This window comes from Callithrix jacchus, chromosome 7 (assembly GCF_049354715.1).
Source record: "Callithrix jacchus isolate 240 chromosome 7, calJac240_pri, whole genome shotgun sequence".
Taxonomy (NCBI): domain Eukaryota; kingdom Metazoa; phylum Chordata; class Mammalia; order Primates; family Cebidae; genus Callithrix; species Callithrix jacchus.
This window is the reverse complement of record NC_133508.1, coordinates 121,899,252-121,920,356: the sequence shown is the minus strand read 5'-3', so window position 1 is coordinate 121,920,356 and position 21,105 is coordinate 121,899,252. Positions and strand designations below refer to the sequence as shown.

At 39.8% G+C, this 21,105-nt stretch overlaps 1 protein-coding gene across 15 annotated transcripts in view; it reads left to right on the top strand.

The window, feature by feature from the left end:
- Nucleotides 1-11,958: 11,958 nt before the first annotated feature.
- SSX2IP (SSX family member 2 interacting protein) overlaps nt 11,959-21,105 on the top strand; it is a 46,700-nt gene continuing 37,553 nt past the window's right edge. For 9 of the 15 annotated variants that reach the window (XR_004727032.3, XM_078332343.1, XM_035252021.3 and 6 more), the window contains exon 1: nt 11,959-12,093. The gene's annotated coding sequence lies outside the window, so the exon portion shown is untranslated. Of the gene's footprint in view, nt 12,313-21,105 lie in introns of all 15 variants that reach the window. The other 6 variants (XM_035252022.3, XM_035252025.3, XM_035252014.3 and 3 more) reach the window with 2 other exon arrangements.

Genomic DNA, 21,105 nt, shown 5'->3' with positions numbered 1-21,105 from the left:
ACAGAAATTTCCATTATTTCATTTTGGATACTTCCCCAAATGCCCCACCCCCCTGCCCCGCCACACACACACTTATTTCTAAATATATCATCCAACTTTTGGTGCTTAGAGGTTCAGGGGTTTTGCCTTGCTGCTTTTACTGGGGCTTTAAGCAGATCATGTTCAACAGTTTTATTAAATGAAAATTAGAGGTCCTTTTCCAATATTATTTTATTTTTCCAGTATTTCTAGCTGACCCCCTCCTCACCTCATTCTAAATCTGGGTTTTATGTTTGATAGCATATACAATAAGTTGAAAAGCACAACAAAGAGCTTAAAAACCTGCATCTGAATAACATTGACTTCAGGAACAGCTGCTAAGATAAAATAAATCCAAGAGAGCCCAGCAAGCAGGATGTGATTTCGTTTCTTAAAGGGACAGGCAGACTCATATATGATCTCAGTCTTAAGCTGTTATTTAAAAGATATTATATTTTAATTGCTATCAAAGTTTTCCAAATCTAAAATTTTATGTGGGTGTTTTTCTCAGCACATAGAAGATTCTATTCCACTATACTCTTCAATTTGAGCAATTATTTGATGACATTATTGAGAAAGGTTTACAAAGTAAAAAGTGAATCCATCAGGAATCAAACCTCCAGATTTCTTCTTCACTGAGAATGCAAAAAAAGAAATCTTCCTAGTGAAATATAAATAATGAAAGCAAATGCAAATTTATAAATAAGATAAAAATTAAATTGTCAATTACAGAAAAAAAAATATATGGGCCGGGCCTGGTGGCTCATGCCTGTAATCCCAGCACTTTGGGAGGCTGAGGTAGGTGGATCACTTGAGGTCAGGAATTCGAAACCAGCCTGACGAACATGGAGAAACCACAACTCTACTAAAAATACAAAATTAGCCAGGCATGCTGCACATGCCTGTAATCTCAGTTACTTGGGAGACGGAGGCAGGAAAATCCCTTGAACTGGGAGGTGGAGGCTGCAGTGAGCTGAGATCATGCCATTGAATTCCAACCTGGGCAACAAGAATAAAACTCCATCTCAGAAAAAAAAAAGATACTAACTATTTGCAACATCTTAGCCTTCTGTAGTGTGATTCACATGACAGAAAACTCTGTATTAAAATTATTGCACGAAAGTCTGATTTTAAATGATAGGTAAAACTCTTTAAAGGAAATCCAGCATATTAAAATATGATTTTATAGAATAGATAAATGATAAAGAGATTGTGTGTTCTACAAGGTGATATTCATCATGCAAAAAGACTTACAGTTTTCTTTTAAACATCTAGCTTTGCTAGTACATTTAGAATATGATTTGATTTACAAGTACATTATTTACACATGACTTTTCCTGGAAAGTATCTATTACATAAAGCAAGTACTGGCAAGAAAATATAATGCTGTGGCTTGAAAAGTTCAGAAAAGAAAAAAATATTTTGTAAAAAGTTGTATTTATCAATATATTTTAACTTGTCTGGCCTAATTAAACTAGTAAAGAAAGAAAATGATTCAAAAAAATCTGAATATAAAGCATGCTGATAACATAAAGCATAAAGAGCCCCACATTTTTCCTGTTTCTTATTTAATTTTTCCAGTCAGTGCTTTGTAATAACATCTATACTTCATTTCTCACCGACTTTTTTTGCTCACTTGGCTGTTTCTGTCTGTGATACTTAAGCGTATTTGTGCCAATGAAATGAAATATCACAGCCTCGGGTCCCTTCATGAAAGTCCTTTTTTTCAGTGTACTATCAGGGATGCTTTTGGCTGCAAGTAACAGACAACCTAGTAGTGTTTTAGAACACAAAGCATTTATTGTTTACTAAACAGAATGCCCAGAGGAAGGTGGTCCCAGGTTGGTTCGTGAGCTCAGTGCTATCAACATGGACTCAGGTGACTGAGCTGATTTCAGCCTAGGCAGTCTGACTTATGTGCACATGGCACACTCTACTTCTCTGCAATACTTACACTGTCACTATTCTGTCCTTCTAGGAGACTGAGTACTTGTTTTGGGCAGAGATCTTTTCTTTCCTTATATTCCTCAATGCTTGACACATAGTAATCAATAAATATTCATTAAACTATTGAGATCAATTTTAAACAGGAGGAGGAAAACTAGAACTATGTGAAATAAAAAGGTACTTAGGTACAGAACTAAATTAATTCACCTTATCCAAATTAATGCTGACTCTTTGTGTTCTGTAGTTTTTTAAGAGATTTCAATATAACTGGAAGACATTTTGGGTCAATTATAGTCCCCCATTTTTTCGGGGCAAACTTTGTTGGCTGAATAAGACACTGGGTTTAAATCTGCAAGTTTAGAAGAGTAGACTGAGCTAAATTGCTCTGCGTGAGAAAGGCTTAGGGGCCGACCCTGGAGTCAGCAAGGTTAGCTCTGTGTGTGTGTGTGTGTGTGTGTGTGTGTGTGTGTGTGTGTAAATATACTGGAAAGGAAGAGGGAATTGAGCAAAAACAAAACAGCAAAAACAATTGAGAAGTGATATGCTTGCTGGCAGTTTCTAAAAAGGTGAAATGTTATAGGCTGTGTGATGAGACCCTACAAGTTTTCAATAAATCTGTGAAAGTCATATGATACTTGGTTTTGTTGGATACTGATGAAGATGAGTTTGTGTCAAGAACTTGGGTGAACATGGTTGAAATATCAGAGTTTATATCAGAATTTAGGACAGTCCACCTAAATCCTTAAAATGATTACTTATCATGTGTGCGTGCATGTGTGTGTGTGAGAGAGAGAGTGTGTGTGTGTCTGTTTGTATACCCATGTTTTGAATATGTACGCGCTTAAAGGTAATATATTTCTGTCTTGGAAATACAGTTTGAAAACTACTCTGGTTAGTACCTGACAACCTTTCTATCATAATACCTTATCAACTGTTTAATTTATGCATAATCAAGTTTTACATGTCATATTTTAAAACTAATAAATCACTTTTGGGACACTTGGAGAGCTGGGAACCAATGTGGTAGCTCTTGATAAAATTCATCAGGTGTTCTTACTCAGAAAGACTCCTTTCAGAAGAAATCATAGGGCAAAACACTCAGCAGATCAGACAAAAATCTAAAGTACTAAGAATGGAACACCTAGGAGAATGGAACACCCAGGCGTTTGTCTGGGGATCTGTGTGTTTGTGTATGACAGGGTTGGATGGTAGCGGGGAGGAACAGTTTCTTTTCTGGAGATTTTTACCTGGGTGGACGTGGGAGGAAGAGTGAACAGCAGTGGTCTGTTTTACCTGCAAACTCAGCCAGCACTTTGTAAGTGGCACATACTATCATTTCAACTACTACTACTACTGGCCAAAATCCAAAGGGTTTAGATAGAAATGAATCATCTTTGGAAATGCAGCATGATGCAGAGATTCACTAAGATAGTCAGAGGAGTCAATCCCAGCTGAGTTTAAGGCCATGTTTTAGAAGTCAGAAAGCAGAGCTAGCAGTCTGGACTCAGCTTTTTTAACTCACAGAACTATTGTGAAGCTTACAGAGTCAAGATTGCCCCAATGCCCTGGTCGAGATTTTTCTCTTCCATGGAGTACTTCCTGATAATTCTAGCCCACTGGGAAGCCTCTGAAGTCTCTTGGCCCTTGGACTCTTCCCCATACTCTTTTGCAGTAAATTACAAACAGCCTTAAGTTAATCTTGCTAATAAAATGAAGCCATGGATATGAAAGTGCCTAGCACAGTATTCAGCAAGACTTTGTTTATCCATTCTGTTATTTCTGGAAAAGTAGTCCTGGTCAGAATACAGAATTAATGAAAGTGGGGCTGTTAAGCAGAGGTGACTCAGCCCATATTCTCATCTGTTACAGCATAAGGCCCTAACAGGAAATGTTCTCTACCACATCCAGAAATTGTTGTTCCTATTGAAATAACCCAGATGGTTTGCATTACAGAAGAAAGCCTTTATAAGTTGGCCCATTATTATCCAAATCTGAATATGCATGTTAGTGGAAGTGCTGTGGCCTGAATGCTGGCTGGGGTATTTGAAACACTTGTTCCTGAAGAACACATATGAGTAGAATAAAGGGTGGGTCATTAGCTTAATGCATATTAAAATCAGTGCCTATTTATTACAGCAAAATTAAAATATTTTAAGATCACAATACTATATACTTATAAAAATTCATATAACAAAAGTCAATAAAATGCAAGGCAAATGTTCCTTTCCTCCTATCTGCCTTCTTCCCAATCTCACTATTATTATTATTGTATTTTGATACAGGGCCTTGCTCTGTTGCCCAGGCTGGAAAGCAGTGCACAATCATAGCTCATGGTAGCCTCAAACTCCTGGGCTCAAGCAATCCTCCTGCCTCAGCCTCTCAAAGTGCTTGGATTACAGGCATGAGCTATCATGCCCAGTCTTTTTTACATTTACCTGTGTAGTTATCTTTACCTGTGTTCTTTATTTCTTTGTATGGGTTCAAGTTACTGAGTAGTGTCCTTTCATTTCAGCCTGATTGACTCCCATTAGTAGCTCTTGTAGAGCAGGTCTGTTACCAACAAATTCTGTTTTTGTTGATCTGGGGATGTGTTAATATCTCCCTTATTCTTGAGATATGGTTTTGCTAGAAGTTCTTGGTTAACTTTTTTTTTTTTTTTGAGTCAGAGTTTCACTCTTGTCGCCCAGTCTGGACTGCAATGGTGCATTCTTGGCTCACTGCAAACTCCGCCTCCCGAATTCAAGTGATTCCCCTCCTCATCCCTACTAAATACTAAAAAAATAATTTTTGTATTTTTAGTAGGGATGAGGTTTCACCATTCTGCCCAGGCTGGTCTCAAACTACCGACCTCAGGTGATCTGCTGGCTTTGGCCTCCCAAAATGCTGGGATTACAAGCGTGAGCCACTGCACCCGACCTGGTTTTTTTTTTCAGCATCTTGAATACGTCATTTCACAGGATCTGGCCTCCATGGTTTCTGATGAGGTGTCAGCTTTTCATCTTTTTGGCCCTCAATCTCATCATTATCTCAGGCACTGAGAAACTAGGGCTGCAGAGACAAACATGAATAAGGACGCTGCTTTCAGAGGGCTTATGTTTTAGTTGAAGGAGAAAGATCACAGCAAGGAAACAAATAAAATATAAAACCAAACCTCAGAAGGTTTCTTTATATATGGAGGTGGGATCTGGATCGTAAAAAAGAATCAGTCTTGAATCTTTATGGAAAGAGCCTTCTAGGTAGACTGAATGGCAAGTACAAAGAGCCAAGGAAACTGAAAAGGGGGCCTCTATGGCTGGTACTTTGTGGCCAAAGTGAGAGTTCTGAAAGGACGATGGGGAACAGAAGCCAGATCATGCCAGGGAGGGCTAGGTGGGAAGTTACTAAGTATGAGAGGCCACTGAAGGTTCTTAAATGGAAGAGGGGAATCAGAATTTGATTTTCACTTTTGAAAGCTGCCTCTCGTGTAATGGGGGCAAAAATGGAAGTCTTCAGACAGATTGGAAGAAATGTATTCATACATGTACACAGGCATATAGAAATAAATATTTTCATTTTTAAATAACAAAAATGGTGATATATAGTACTTATTCTGCAACTAATTATTGGTGTACATTTTTAGAACTCCTCTTTGAAATTATGCTCAGAGTTAGTTTACTGTCTCTTAGAAAAATCAAATACATTTTGGTTTTTGACCTTTCCTTACTTACTCAAATGTAATAACTTAGTAGGAAAACAGGTTGGGATTTTAACATTTTGCTCTAGTATGTGTTCATTAGATTTGGCTCTTGAATGACTTTTGGATTATCACAGAAATCAGATTTATTCTTAAAAATCATTATTTTCTTTCTTTTCTTTTTCTTTTTTTTTAACCTTGCAACTCCAGCTCAAAAGAATTATTTTCAACAAATTCAGTAAATACTGATGTGATACCTTTTGAATATGTATACTCTGGAATATGTATACAGCCGCTACAGGGCTTACTTTGAAATGGAAAACATTTATTTGAATTTATAAATTTATTTAGTCACCAAATAATTATTGAGCACCAACCATAAAGCATCAGACACTGTTTCAGGACCTGGGATACATTAATGAACCAAGTAGAGGAAATTTCTTTTCCTGATGAGTTTATATTCTAGTGGAGGGAGACAGACCAAATGAACAATCAAAATAAGTAAATGATCTGTTATGGTTTAAGACTGCATAGGAGCAAAGTAAGAGAAACCTGGAAAGCTGGAAGGGGGTTCTATTTTAAATAATGTTGTCAGGTTGGGCCTTACCAAGGTGGTGACATTTGAGCAGACTCTAAAGGGATGACATAAGTAATACAGATGCTAAGGGGAGGAACATTCAAACAGATGTCCTGAGGCAGGAAAGTGCCTGGCAAAGCTGAGAAACAGTGAGGTGGCTAGTGGTTGGTTGAGTGCTTAGTTGAATGGCTAGTTGACAGAATGTTGGACATGGAGTCAGAGAGGTAAGGTGGTGATGGTCAGGTCATAAGAATCTTGCAGCCGTGGTTAGCACTTTAGCTTTAACACTGAGTCAGGGGAGCCAAAGAAGAGAAGTGACAGGATCTCACATTTTAAGGGAATTACTCTGCCCACTGTAAATAAATAGACTATAGAAGAGCAAGAGTGGAAGTTTCTATATGTTTTGGAAAACAACAGCAGCAGCAGCATTTCATAGTCACATCCCCTTAATTTTGCTAAAAAAGTGGAAAGGAGCCAAAGTAAGCATTTTAAAAATAAAATAGTCAGATTTTATCCTTCCTTTCTGATATAGTTCAGATATGTGTCCCTGCCCAAATATCATGTTGAATTGTAATTCCCAGTATTGGAGGTGGGGCCTTGTGGGAGCTAATTGGATCATGGGGGTGGTTTCTTATGAATGGTTTAACATATCCCCTTGGTGCTGTCATGATAGTAACTCCTCATGAGATCTGGCTGCTTAAAGTGGGTGGCACCCTGCTCTCTCTTTTGCCATATGATGTTCCTTCTCCCACTTAACCTCCCACCATGACTGAAGATTCCTGAGACCTCCCCAGAAGCAGGTGCCAGTGTCATGCTTCCTGCACAGTCTGCAAAACCATAAGCCAATTCAACCTCTATTCTTCATAAACTACCCAATCTCAGGGATTTTGTTACAGCAATGCAAGAATGGCCTAACACACTTACCATAGTAAAGCTCTATCAAGCCCAATTTCTTTTAGTCATGGGCTAAAAATATTCTTAGACTTAAGCCTACATAGCTGAAGCAACAGGCCATTTACTATCTCAAATGATATTTGAGCAGTATAGAGATATACAGAGCCAAGGTAGGTTAATGGAGCCACTCAATAACATCTGAGCGTGGGATTGCCTTTTCTGTACGGTCATACCTTAGAGGTAGTGCAGGTTCAGTTCCAGACCACAGCAATGAAGCAAATATCATGATAAAGGGTCTCACACAATATTTTGGCTTCCCAGTCCACATAAAAGTTTTGTTTACACTATACTGTTATCTGTTAATATGCAATAGCATTATGTCTTTAAAATGATGTACATATTTGAATTGAAAAACACTTCATTGATAAAAAAATGCTAACAATCTAAAATCTTGAAGCCTTCAGTGAGTTATAATCTTTTTGTTGGTGAAGGGTCTTGCCTTGATGTTGATGGCTGCTGACTGGTCAGGGTGGTGGTTGCTGAGGGTTGGGGTGGCTGTAGTAACATCTTAAAATAATTCAGTGAAGTTTGCACATTGATTGACTCTTCCTTTCACAAAATATTTTTGTCTCATTCAATGTTGTCTGATAGCATTTTACTCATAGCAGAGCTTCTTTCAAAATTGGAGTCAATCCTCTCAAACCCTGCAGCTGCTTTATCAGTTAAGTTTATGGAATATTCCAAAGCCTTTGATTTTGTCATTTAAACAACTTTCACAGCATCTTCATCAGAAGTAGATTTCCTCTCAAAATACCACTTTCTTTTTTCATACATAAGAAGTAACTCTTCATCTGTTCAAGTTTTATCATGAGATTGAAGCAATGCAGTCACATCTTCAGGCTCCACTTCTAGTTCTAGTTCTCTTGCTATTTCTACCACATCAGATACTTCTGAAGTCTCGAACTCCTCAAAGTCATCCATGAGGGTTATAATCAACTTCTTCCAAACTCATCATAATGTTGATATTTTGAACTCCTTCCACACCTATGAATGTTCTTAATGGCATCCTTTCCGGGTTTTCAATTTACTTTGCTCAGTTCCATCAGAGAAATCACTATCTATGGCAGCTACAGCCTTTTGAAATGTGTTTCTCAAATAAGACTTGTAAGTCAAAATTACTCCTTAGTCCATGGGCTGCAGAATGCATCTTGTGTTAACAGGCAAGAAAACAACTTTCATGTTGTATATCTCCATCAAAGCTCTTGGGTAACTTGGTGCATTGTCAACAAGCAGCGAGATTTTGAAAAGAATCTTTTTTTTCTGAGCTGTAGGTCTCAACAGTGGACTTAAAATATTCACTAAACATGCTGTGAACAGATGTGCTGTCAGCCAGGCTTTGTTGTTCCATTGACAAAACATAGGCAAAGTCCATTTAGATAGTTCTTAAGGGCCCTAGGATTTGTGGAATGGTAAATGAGCATTACCTCCAACTTAAAGTCAGTAATTGGGGCTGGGCACAGTGGCTCATGCCTGTAATCTTAGCACTTTGGGAGGCTCAGGCAGGTGGACCATTTGAGTTTAGGGGTTTGAGATGAGCCTGGGCAACATGGTAAAACCCTGTCTTTACAAAAAATACAAAAACTAACTGGGCATGGTAGTGTGTGCCTATAGTCCCAGCTACTCGGGAGGCTAAGGTGGGAGGATCACTTGAGGCTGCAGTGAGCCTTGACTGCACCACTGAACTCCAGCCTGGGTGACACAGTGAGACCCTGTGTCAAAAAATAAAAAATCAAAAGTCAGCAGTTGCATCAGCCCCTAACAAGAAAGTCAGCCTGTGCTTTGAAGCCAGGCAGGGACTTCTCTTCTTTAGCCAGAAAAGTCCTATGTGGCACAGTCTTCTAATAGGAGGCTTTCTTTTGGTCTACACTGAAAATTTGTTTAGTGTAGCCACCTTCATCAATTATCTTAGATCTTCTATATAACTTGCTGCAGCTTCTACATCGGCACTTGCTGCTTCACTTTCTACTTTCATGTGATGGAGATGACTTCTTTCCTTAAACCTCATAACCAACCTCTGCTAGCCTTTTTAAATGAAGCTTCCTCATTTCTCTCAGCCTTCATAGAATTGAAGAATTAGGGCCTTGCTCTGAATAGGCTTTTGCTTAAAGGTATGCTGTGGCTGGTTTGATCTATCCAGACTACTCAAACTTTCTACTTATCAGCAATAAAGCAGTTTAACTTTCTTATCATGCCTGTGTTCAAGAGGGGAGGACTTTTACTTTCCTTTAAGAACTTTTCCTATGCATTTACAACTTGGCTAACTGGAACAGATCTAGCTTTCTGCCTATCTCAGCTTTCAAGATGCCTTCCTCACTAAGCTTAATCATTTCTAGCCTTTGATTTAAAGTGTGAGCTATGTGACTCTTCCCTTCACTTGAATACTTAAGAGGCCATTGTAGGGTTATTTATTGGCCAATTTTAATATTGCTGTGTCTTAGGGAGTAGAGAGGCCTCAGGAGAGGGAGACAGATGATCAGCTGGTCAGTGGAGCAGTCAACACATACATTGAATCTGCTGTCTTATAAGGGTGCAGTTTGTGGCACCCCAAAATCATACAATAGTGACATCACAGATCACCATAACATATATAATAGAAAAGTTTGAAATATTTCAAAAATTACTGCAGTGTGACACAGAGACACCAAGTGAGAACGTGCTGTTAGAAAAAAATGGTGCCATGAGACTTGCTCAATGCAGGGTTGAGCAATACAAACCTTTAATTTGTTAAAAAACAAAACAAAAACCACAGTATCTGTGAAGTGCAGTAAAGTGAAGCATAAAACAAGGTAGGCAGTATTTAAATTGCTGTTCTCTCATGGTTGCAGAATATGCTGCCACAGCTCCTCATGTCTAGCTCACTGGAGGATGTCCAAGGCAAGAAGTAAGGAAAAAAAACTTGTCCTTAGGCTGTCAAGATAAAATCTTTCCCCTGAAGCTCCTCATCCCCCACTCTTCATTATGGATTGAGCAGAATTAGGTCACATTTTTAGCTACTCAACCAGTTACTGGCTGACAAAGAGGGACAGAGTACCAAGAGGTTTAGATCAGTGGTTCTCAAAGATCGGTAGAACCTTCAGGAGGCAAGTTCCCAAGACCTTTCCAGGTAGTCTGAAACTATTTTTTTAAAAAGTCAAAACTATTTTTATTATAATACTAGGATATTATTTGCCTTTTTCACTGTCATTATGAGTGTACAGTAGAGGTTTCCAGAAGCCACCTGAAATAGCACAACAGATTGAATGCACAAACATGAAAATCCAAATGCCTTCTATTAAGCAAGACGTTAAAGACGAGCAAAATTTTAAAGTAGCACCATTCTTTACTAATTTTTTGAAAATATAGTTATTTTTAATTAAAATGTACTACTTGACAATAATTTTAATTTTGTCCATTATTTTAAAAATAACTTTTTAAATTTAATATCAATAGCTGTTACCCACATAAACAAAAGTTCTTGGTGCTCTCAATAATTTTACAAGTGAAAAGGGGTATTGTGACCAAAAGATTGAGACCACTGATTTATTCAGGCAGATCTTATTCCTCCCTGGGGTTAGGGCCAAACTTCCCAGATCTCAACCAAGCTTGACTCAAACCTTTTAAAAATGTAACTGTTAATGGTAAGGGCACCTGGGCTCAACAGCAGCTAGTTGGACCTCTGAATGCTTAGGCCAAAGGAAAAGAGGGGAATTTCATTGGGCCCTCAAGTTGTCGCTGCGGCATGCTTCTTCTGCTGCTTCTGGCCTTGATCTTTCATCCAGGATTGGGGATACGTTCATGCAAACTGGAAGGCTGGCATTCCTCCTGCTCTTGTTTTTCAGTGTTAATACATCTTCATCTCTCATACTGTTTTGGTTTCAAAATACTCTGAGGAGCCTCCTTGAAATACCAAACCTGTTTTTCGCCTTTTGAATAAATCCCTTCGCTTCACCAAAAGCAAACCAACCAAAAATCAAAGTACATTTTTGTGTAACCCATATGCCTGTGATTTCTCCATCTGATCTCCTTCTTTTCTCTGGCCTCTTTTCTTCCCCGGAGAATTTTAGGCTGCCAGGGAACCAGGGAGGAGCCGGCCTGACCCTGACCACGGGTGCAGCAGGCATAGGTTTTCATTGCACATATTTTGCTGAGTGGGTGTAAGACATTTTTGCATAAACTGAGAGTTCATGAATGCCATTTCTTAGTCTTTCTTTTGCCCGCTGTCTTCTGCCCAGGTCCATTTCTTTGCCCTAATTTTACATGTAACTTTCTTCCGGTTGGGTTGTTTGCATCCACAACTCCCGACGCTTGAACCTCCCGTTCCTAGCGCCTGACCTAATTCTAGGTGCCGGCTGTTTGATTAATTTCTCCACTTTGGCAAACGAACGTGGCTCTTCTGGAAGCTTCACTTTTGCTGCTAGGTTGGGTGCTGGGGTTCAGCGGGGCTCCTAAAAAGTGCTCTAAAGCAACCACGACCCCCTGTACCCACAGAGCTCCGACCCCGACCGCTGCAGGCATCAGGAGGAGGCGGGGAACAGGGCCTGGACGGGTGAATCACAGGGCGTAACAGGTGCCGCAGCCGCAGCTGCGCTCGCTGCGCGCGGACTCCAGGGATAAGGTCTTTTTCTCCGGGTTTTTTTGGAGGTGAGGAGGAGACTCCAGAGGCCCCCACCCGACCAATGTAGGCCGCGGTTGTTCATCGCCTAGCAACTGGCGGAGCCAATGGGAGGCGGCAGGGCCTGCGGCGCCGGCGCGCTGGGGCGGGGTGGGAACCTCAAGAACCTGCGGAGGCCGGGAGGCGGCCGCAAGGGGCGGGGAAGGCGGGAGTCCGTGGCGGAGGAGGAGCCGCCGGCGGGAGGCGCTGTGAGGCGCTGCTGGCCCTCGGGGCTGCGGGAGCCGGGCTAGGACGCCAAGCGGTGACTCCCCGCCGCTCCCGGGGGCCGTGACGGTGAGCGGCGGCGCCTCGCTGCGGGGATTGTGACGCGTCCCACCAGGCAGTGGGCGGGGGTGGGGTGGGCGCCGGCGCTGGGCGGACGCGCGCGGAGGTGAGAGCCAGTACCTGGCTCAGCGCCCCGCGGCTCGGCGGGAGGCTGCGGGCGGCGGTTGGGGCCGTTGCAGGGTGCGGGTGAGCGTCAACCCGGGCCGCGCCTGGAAGAGGAGGTGGGAGGTAGGTGCTGGCCCCGGGACCGCGCCCGCAGAGGGCTCTTGCCCAAGGAACCCCAAACCCTCTCCCGGATGGAGCGAGGGTGGCGCCCAGCATAGGGAGACAAGCGGCGCGGAGACGCGGAGGAGGAGGGGATAGCCAATTTGGGGCTGCAGAGTCTCAAAGCGGCCGTGGGGCAGGCGGGCTTTGGCGATTTGCTAGTGCAGCCGCAAGAGGCAGTGTTTAAAATGACTTATTGGGTGGCCAGTGGCCGCTGTAGTGGAAGAGAGAACCCAGATAGTGGTCTAATAAAAAGTGTAGGGGAAGAACTTACATCATCCAAGCGGCAGGCATGTGTGAAAATACTTTGGTTTAGAATTTTATAGTCAATGACAGTAAACTGAATTGTAAGCTCCTTGTACGTTTTTTGAGCCTATGCTAATTGCCCATTTAGGCAGATCGCTTGGGCCCAGGGCATAGAATCTACTAAATAATTTGCTGTCATCACGTATAATATGGAAATCTTTAGATTATTACTCAGTTTCAGGGCCCATAGTTGTAAACGCCAAACTGTCATTACTAGCAACGCTGATAAAGTTCTTGTTGAATCTAAGATAATTGAGATTTTTCTGGACGCTGTAATAGGTTGAGGATTAGAAGAAGGGTGGTTTAGAAGTGTAAGGGTGGTGGCTTCTTCAACTTCCTGGGCTCCCTGACAATTCATATTAGAGTCAAGGTCTAGAGTTTGCTGTGGGCGATGGATGTCATGGAACCCTTCATGGTTCATGGGGGATTGGCTTACTCTGGGTTAGAAGAAAATTCTGGTAGTCGTGTAGTTTATCCTGAACTAGAAAGGTTGGTATGACCTGACTCATTTAGGAGCCCGAATAAAATTTGTAAAGAATTAGAACTTTGGAGAGAAAAGAAATGCCCTTCAAGTTGACATCAAGCTGTCTTGAAATTTAGAAGTTCGAGGTAGATTTATGAATTTGGATCCAGTTGGCAAAACTTGATCCATGAAATCTCTTATCCTAAAACTATCAACCTACATGCCTAGCCAGCTTAGGTTATTCATTCACAGTAAACAAGTGAGGAAAGCTTAACTAATTTAACACTCTGTTCTGCCTGCTGTCAAAGTTTCTCAAAAACGGTTCTTTGAGAAGAAGGTTAGGAACTATAGTTAATCAGTGACTGGCTGGGCCTCTTAGGCCAAGTCACTTTATACTCTTCCTTCCCTTCTCTTTCCCCAGCTGTACAGTGAAGATAATAAAGCTCATGGGTTACGTAACATGGGTGAGGCGGCTTGAAGATAACTGTGAAGACTTAGTTATTCTAGGATGAAATGTGAAGATCTCATCACACATTATGCTTTGTGACAAGGCTTGTTAAAGCATATTATGTTCTAAACATAATGAGACAGATATATGAGAAATCTAAAATGTTATGCTGAAATTGTTTGCTAAAGACCTCAAGTCTGGCACAGTGTTTGATGGTATACTTGGGATCTCCTGATGCTTGACAGTCTGCTCTTCGGCCAAGGCTGGCCCTGACACAGGTTTTGTAAACTAGACATTTGAGTGTTTTCTATGTAGTATGCACCTAGAGAAACTAGGCGCATGAAAAGACGTGGCCCCAGAATTGTGTGATTTTAATTCATTTCACATGTTTAAATTGGATCGCTTTCAAAGATTTTTAAATTATTTTCTTCCATATCTTTTCAATAGCTGTCAACATACTTTCTTATTGTTCTAACCATTTGTTCATGATACAAAGAGGTTTTGATACGACATGGGTTTGTTTTGTGACTTTGGTAATGGTGATATGGTTAAAAGTAAAGGTACAAGTTATCTTGAATTCGTGAGTTTATGGGATGAGATAGAACAGAGAAATGCACCATTAGTAATGAAAAACAGCATAGGATCATGCCTTTTGATTGCGGGCCAATATTTTATGTACTACCAGCAGATTTACTGAATTATGCTTAAATAATTCTTTCAATAAACATTCATTAAACACTTAGTAAGCTGCTACTTGCCAGACCTGAGGGTAAAAAGATGAGTCTTTCCTTGCGGAATTGTATTTTGGAAATTATCAGTATAGCAAGGGAGAGAGCAAAAAAATCTTACAACAAATATAGGAAGGCTTTCGAAATGAACGAGACTTTCAGCTGTGTCTGGCTGAGGTGGTGGAGTTTGTCAAGCAGCTGGTGCATTCTGCAGCAGTGCACAGTTGAGGAGTTACAGGTGGTTTGGTAGAGTTGGACCAGGCTGGGGTTGTTGTATTCTTAAGGCTGTAGAACAGTGCTGTGAACATTGACTGGTATATTACAGGGAATCTTCAGAAGGTTTTATGTAGGGAAATTATATTTGATTTTTACTTCAGAAGGATATTTCCACCAAAATCAATAAATTGATCCAAAATGCATTGAACATAATCCAAATATCTGAAAGACAGGAGTCCCACAAAGCAGTTAGACTTGAGGTATATTTTGCTGAAGCTCTCAGACACTCTAGAAAAGCAGAAATAATTATTTATACAAGAAACCTTTCTTGAGTATCTTATACTTTTAAGACTGGAAGAATGGGGATATTAATTAAATAAGATAATTCCTCATTTTCAAGCAACCTGCAATTCAATAGGAGAAATAACACAATTATAATGCAGTGCAGAATGTAAGTGTCAGACAAAAATGTCAGGTTCTAGCAGTGTAGGATTCTGAGATGAGAGAAGAAATAGTCTTTCGAATTAGCAAAAATAAATTTTTAAATAGAAATTAAACTGCTAGCAGTTAAACGTTCAGAGTAATCTTAACTACCTCATCTTTTAACTCTTGCTTCACACATATCTTTTTCTCATTCTCTTGAGTCACATTTTCGGTTTGATCTACCATACTACTAGCTATGTGACCTTGTGCCCTGGTTGTCGCATATGTGAAGAATAATAACAATACCTACCTCGTTGGGGTGTGATTAGACAAATATGTTAGTATCTAGAATAATACCTGGAAAAATAGCTCATAATTATTGAGCACTTAATATTTCTACTTGCTATTAAAATGCTGTGACTAAATAAGAACTGACTTTAAAGACAGGATTTCTTTTTTAATGTCATGGTAGAGCTATCCATGAGCATCTAATAAAGCCTCTACATTCAGAGAAACTAACATTCTTTTAAACTAAGATTCTTGAACAATTTTTTTTTTCTTATTTGGTGATCATCTTTCTGAAGTTTGGTTTTTGTTTTTACCCCTCAGCATTGTCGTTAAGTCACTAATCACCGACTCCAACACGTTTTTAAAATTCAGAACTTTCCCATTCTATGGTATTTGCTGCTGTCACACTACCTCTTTAAATCTCTCTGCTCCCTTGGCTCTCCTGAAGCCCATTCCCTCCTCTTTGGATCTCCTGCATCTGCATCTCCTTTGCTCACTCATGTTGATGTTCTTCAGGGTTCATTCTCCTGCCCCTTTTTTCTTTATGAATTCATCTACCTAAATGTGCTTTTATGTCTTGTGATCTCTAGGCCTAGAGTTTATCCCCATGTGAATGTCTCATGAGGGCATCTCCAAACCCAGTAAGCTACACAAAGCTCATTATCTCCACACGTTTGCCCAAACCCTGTTGTATTCTTACTCCTCTGTTCCCTTTATCTAAATGACACTATTATCTGTCTAGTGCCAAAGACAGGTTTTCACATGAGAGAGTAAATGCCTCCCTTTTGTATACTTGTCACCATGTTCTGTCAGTCCAACTTCTGAATTATTTCTTACCTGTTCTTCACTATCCTCTGTCACTGGCTAAGTCAGCCAGCTGGCTCCTGACCATTAATTGCCCAGTTTACTATAATATCTGTCTTAAAGATTTTTTTTTTCAGATTATGAAAGTATTGTATACTTTTTATAAGAAAAAATTAAGATAAAAAGCAAGAAAGTATTTAAATTACTTTATATATAGTTCCTGCCATACAGAGAACACTGAGAATATACTTTTGTGCCATGGTATTACCAGTAGAACTTATTCTACAAGCATTAAGTTTGGAGGAGATTTGTAGAGAAATATTTTTCTAAAAGAATTGTAGGATTAAATTTGATTTTAAAATCATATATAGAGCCTAATGAGTGTCCCGTAAATACTTATAATTTAAGATAGGTTCCAGCCACTGCATATGCTTTTCATTTGCCCATTAATTGTAATCTGGTTGTGCTTTTCTATCTAAGAGGTGTCTCTTTTGACTTTATTCTCTATTCTATAGCCAAATTTTAGGAATATCCCCCTGCTAAGATCTAGACTATAAAAGCAAGCTGGCATCATAGAAGTAATCTGTAAGTACATCCCATCATTAGCTATGTTGTTTTATAATGAGGTGTCAGGCTCAAGAGAATTGATATCATTGGCTCAGCATATCTGTTGAGTGTCAGGAGGAAACGAGGCCTGTGAGGCTTTGGAATCATAAATAGCTAGTTTTTAGTCTTTCCAGGTTAAATAGCTGGATTTTACTCATGTATTCCAGGTTTGTAACTGTGAGTAAAGTACCTAATCTGTTGCCTCTGTTTTTTCCATCAATAAACTAGTGCTATTTTTACTCCTTCCTAGTACTAATGTGAAGATTAAGTGATATAGCTGATGGAACACCATCTGGCATGCAGTAGGTACTCTGAGTTCATCATCAACTTCTCCCCTACCAGTTTCACATAATTAGCTAGTACAGGAGTTATTAACTCCCCATCCATGGACCCTTTGCAAATGAATGGCTTCATAGATCCTCTGAAACTCTAGCCCGAATTGCCTGTTCTTGCACTTTTAACGGAAGAGGGTCATTTGCTTTGGGTTTTGGGACCCAAAACATTTTAACCCAAGTTGGCAGTAAGGTGAAGGACCCAGGACTCTTGGTGCCTCTATAGCCAATCTGACTGAGTAGAATTTAGAATTGAAATATTTGAGGAACAGTATATATATGTATTTAAAGCATTTTAAAGGACTTCAGGTACAAAGAATTAGATTATATTCCATGGCTCATGACACATTTAATTGGTTCATTTATAATTTTAATAATACCATAAGCACCACCCAATCCTCTGCATAACTCTATGGGCCTGTCCATTTCTTTTTCCGCCTTCCTTCACCTGTTGCAATTATTTACTAAATCCTTTATTCATCATTACCTTGGTGTTTTGTTTTGTTTTGTTTTGTTTTGTATTGAGACAGACTCTTGTTCTGAGTGCAGTGGCGCCATCTCAGCTCATGGCAACCTCTGCCTCTCGGGTTCAGGTGATTCTCTCACCTCAGCCTCTCCAGTAGCTGAGACTACAGGCACCTGTCACCACGCCTAGCTAATGTTTTGTATTTTTAGTACAGACAGGGTTTTACTGTATTAGCCATGATAGTCTCGATCTCCTGACCTCATGATCTGTCCGCCTCAGCCTCCCAAAGTGCTGGGATTACAGGCAAGAGACACTGTGCCCAGCCTTCCCTCGGTGTCTTTTAAAATATAGTTGGATCACTTAATTAAAAACTATGTTACATGCCCTATCTTCTGAAAATTTTTCACTCTGTAATGCTGAAATTTATATTATGTGTCACTGAGGTTTTCTGATTACTGCATAATATTCCATTTTGTGAATATGGCATAATTTATTCATTCTTTTGTTGGTGGTTTTTGGGTTGTTTCCAGGGTGATACTCTTGTGCTTCTCTGCTGTTGTGAAGAATAGTGCTGTATGTGTGCACATCTCCTGGCATATGAAGGAAAGAGTTTCTCTTGGGTTTCACTAGGAATGGACTTGCTGGGTTGTAGAGTATGTGAATAGGATAAATGAATGTTCCCGCTGATGAACTATTTGTTTTTCAGAGTTCCCCCCACCCTCCAAGATTTAATAAGTTGCTTACTCAGGCATTCCCTAGACTGTTATTTTCAACCTCCATCTAGTACTTTGGAACACTTTTACATCATTCATGGAATCTATTTTGTAGGACCCTTAGATAAGAATTCCTTTTTGGTGTTCTCTAATTGAAACTGCATATAAATAGAATACTAGTTTATACCAAACCACATTCTGGAGAACACAGCAGTGATTCTCAAACTTTGCGTCAGAATCACATGGAGGTTCTGCTAAAACTGATTTTTCCATCCCACCACTAAAGTTTCTGAATCTGGAGTGGAACCTGATAATTTGCATTTTTAAGAAGTTCCCAGGTGATGTTGATGCTGCTGGTCCCAGGACCACACTTTGAGAACTATAACCAATGATTGAATTTGAGCTAAATCATTGAAAAAACGCTTAGTAGATTCATGAATTATGTTTGGTTTATTTTTATTTCCAATGCCTTTAGTGGATGTTATTACCATTTCATTATTTGAGGAGTGAAATACCAATAAATAGTAATTTTTAGATTTTGGATTTGACTCTTAGCTGACTTTTAACCTTAGAAGTTGATAGACTTCTAAAAAGTGCCTTTTTTTCTCTTTTCTTAGTAATCATCTTATAAGAATACAATTGCCTATACTCCAGTGTTTACACTGGAAGAATTTGAAACTGATACACGGTTTCTCAATTGTCATTCATGCTCTTGATTCATACCCTGAATCACCTTGTTCCTTCTCTGAGCTGGCACCAATCAAGATTAGATTGAAAGCCCTTCTAAGTTGTGGCATGGTTAAAGTGTTGACTTGTCTATTGTACTAAAACAGCAAACCTTACACTAATACATCCTTGAACTTAGTTGGATGTTCATTCAGCAGTCTTGATTGGGATCCAACCTTGCATCGTTGATGATGCCTAATACGGAAGTGGGGTACAAAGAATATGCTGACAAGCCCACCAACCAAGAACTCAGTTGAGCTGATGGGAGAGAAATTTTATTCCAGTTAGGTCTGATCTAACAGAGTTCATATTAAGTGTTCTAGAAGTACAAAGAGAAGGGATGGCAGTGCAGGGAAAGACTGGCTATATATTTGCTAGATTTTTCAAAAAATTTTTTGAATTGCTACATACAGCATTTAATATATGGACTTGTTTTGTACAGTTCCCATTCCAGTTATTTAATTGGCATAATTATTTGAGAATAATTTAGTTTCAGGTGAGGTGGTAAAGAAGAGAATACTTGTTCAGTTTGAAAAAGCAGCTTGAGGGGAGGAAGAGCATTAGGACAAATACCTAATACCTGTGGGTCTTAAAACCTAGATGACGGGTTGATAGGTGCAGCTAACTACCGTGGCACATGGTAACAAATCTGCACGTTCTGCACATGTATCCCAGAACTTGAAAAAGCTTGAGTAATGTATACTTTACCCTCTCCTGTAATAAAGACAGTAAGGTGTAATGATAAATGTGCTAGACTACCAGGGTTTGAATTTTGGCTTTGTTGTGTTATAGCTCTGTGTCCTAGATCAAGAAAACTCCAGGCTTCAGTCTCCTTATCTTGGAAAGTATTTATGTGGATCATTGTAAGGTTGAATAAATTCATACACATATAATGCTTACAATTGTTCCAAGTAAATGCTACAGCTTAAGAAATTACTAAAGTTAGGTAGACTCTCATTTACATTGGGTTGTAAAGACAATATGTGCACATTGTTATAAAAATGTGAAGAAAAGGCTGGGCATGGTGGTTCATGCCTGTAATTACAGCACTTTGGAGGCCCAGGCAGGCAGATCACAAAGGTCAGGAGTTCAAGACGAGTCTGGCCAAGGAGTTCGAGACCAGTCTGGCCAACATGTTGAAACCCTGTCTCTACTAAAAATACAAATATTAGCTGGGTGCAGTGGTATGCACATGTAGGTTGCATACCTTGGGAGGTTGAGGCAGGAGAATCCCTTGAACCTGGAAGGCAGAGGTTGCAGTGAGCCAAGATTGAGCCACTTCACTCCAGCCTGGACAACAGAGTGAGACTCCATCTCAAAAAAAAAAAAAAAAAAAAAAAGTGAAGAAAAAATAATTTAGATATAAGTAACTGTACTCTGTTCCATATTGGGTCCCATGAGAAATGTAAACATCAAAGGTAATAGAACTGGAAATTCTTTAAAGGACCAGTTCAAGGTTACTCAGTAAATAATAGAAGTGTTGCTGAGTACCGTGGCCTCTGATGCTCAGTCCAATGCTCTCTCAGGGAAAACTAACAGTTTAATTGGCAGCCGAGTCCAAAACAGAGGAAAACATAGCAATAAAAAGTCAGCGTATAATGGAATATCAGATGGTGTATATAGATTAAGTCCCTACCGTGTTTAACTTTGTGAACTGCTCTCTTGAAGTGGAAATGCACTTTCTTAGTTGTTTCATTCATTGAAGGTTAAGAGCATTCGTTTTTGAAGAGCATGTTAGTAGTTATAAAGTCAATTTTCCTCTTTCCTCCTACCAAGATTGGATTATTCATTAAGCCAGGGGGAGAGTCCACTTTTGCCAGGTCTGCCAGCACTCCATGGCTTTGCCCTTCACAGCAGTTGGGGAAAAGTCTGGCCTCTGTGTTTCTGTTCCCTGTCTTCCTGATGGGCCAGGTTCCCACTGACATTCCCATATATGTGAAAACTGCATTACCTTTGCTCATGGGTGCTAGAACTGTACTTGATTGGTGGCATTTGTCTTCTTAGTTGAGATTTCCACTCACGGTCGGGTGCTACTTTCTGGAATTAAGCTAAGGGTACTTTCACACATTATCTCGTTTAACTGTGCTTGAATACTCTGCCTCTAAAAATTTTACAGAATAATACATGCTCCTAAAACATTCAAGCTTATACAGATATGTTGTGGAAGAGGAGAAAGCCCTGGCCTTCCACCCTTCCCTATACCCAATCATTCCATCCCCAGGAAGGTCATTTGTAATA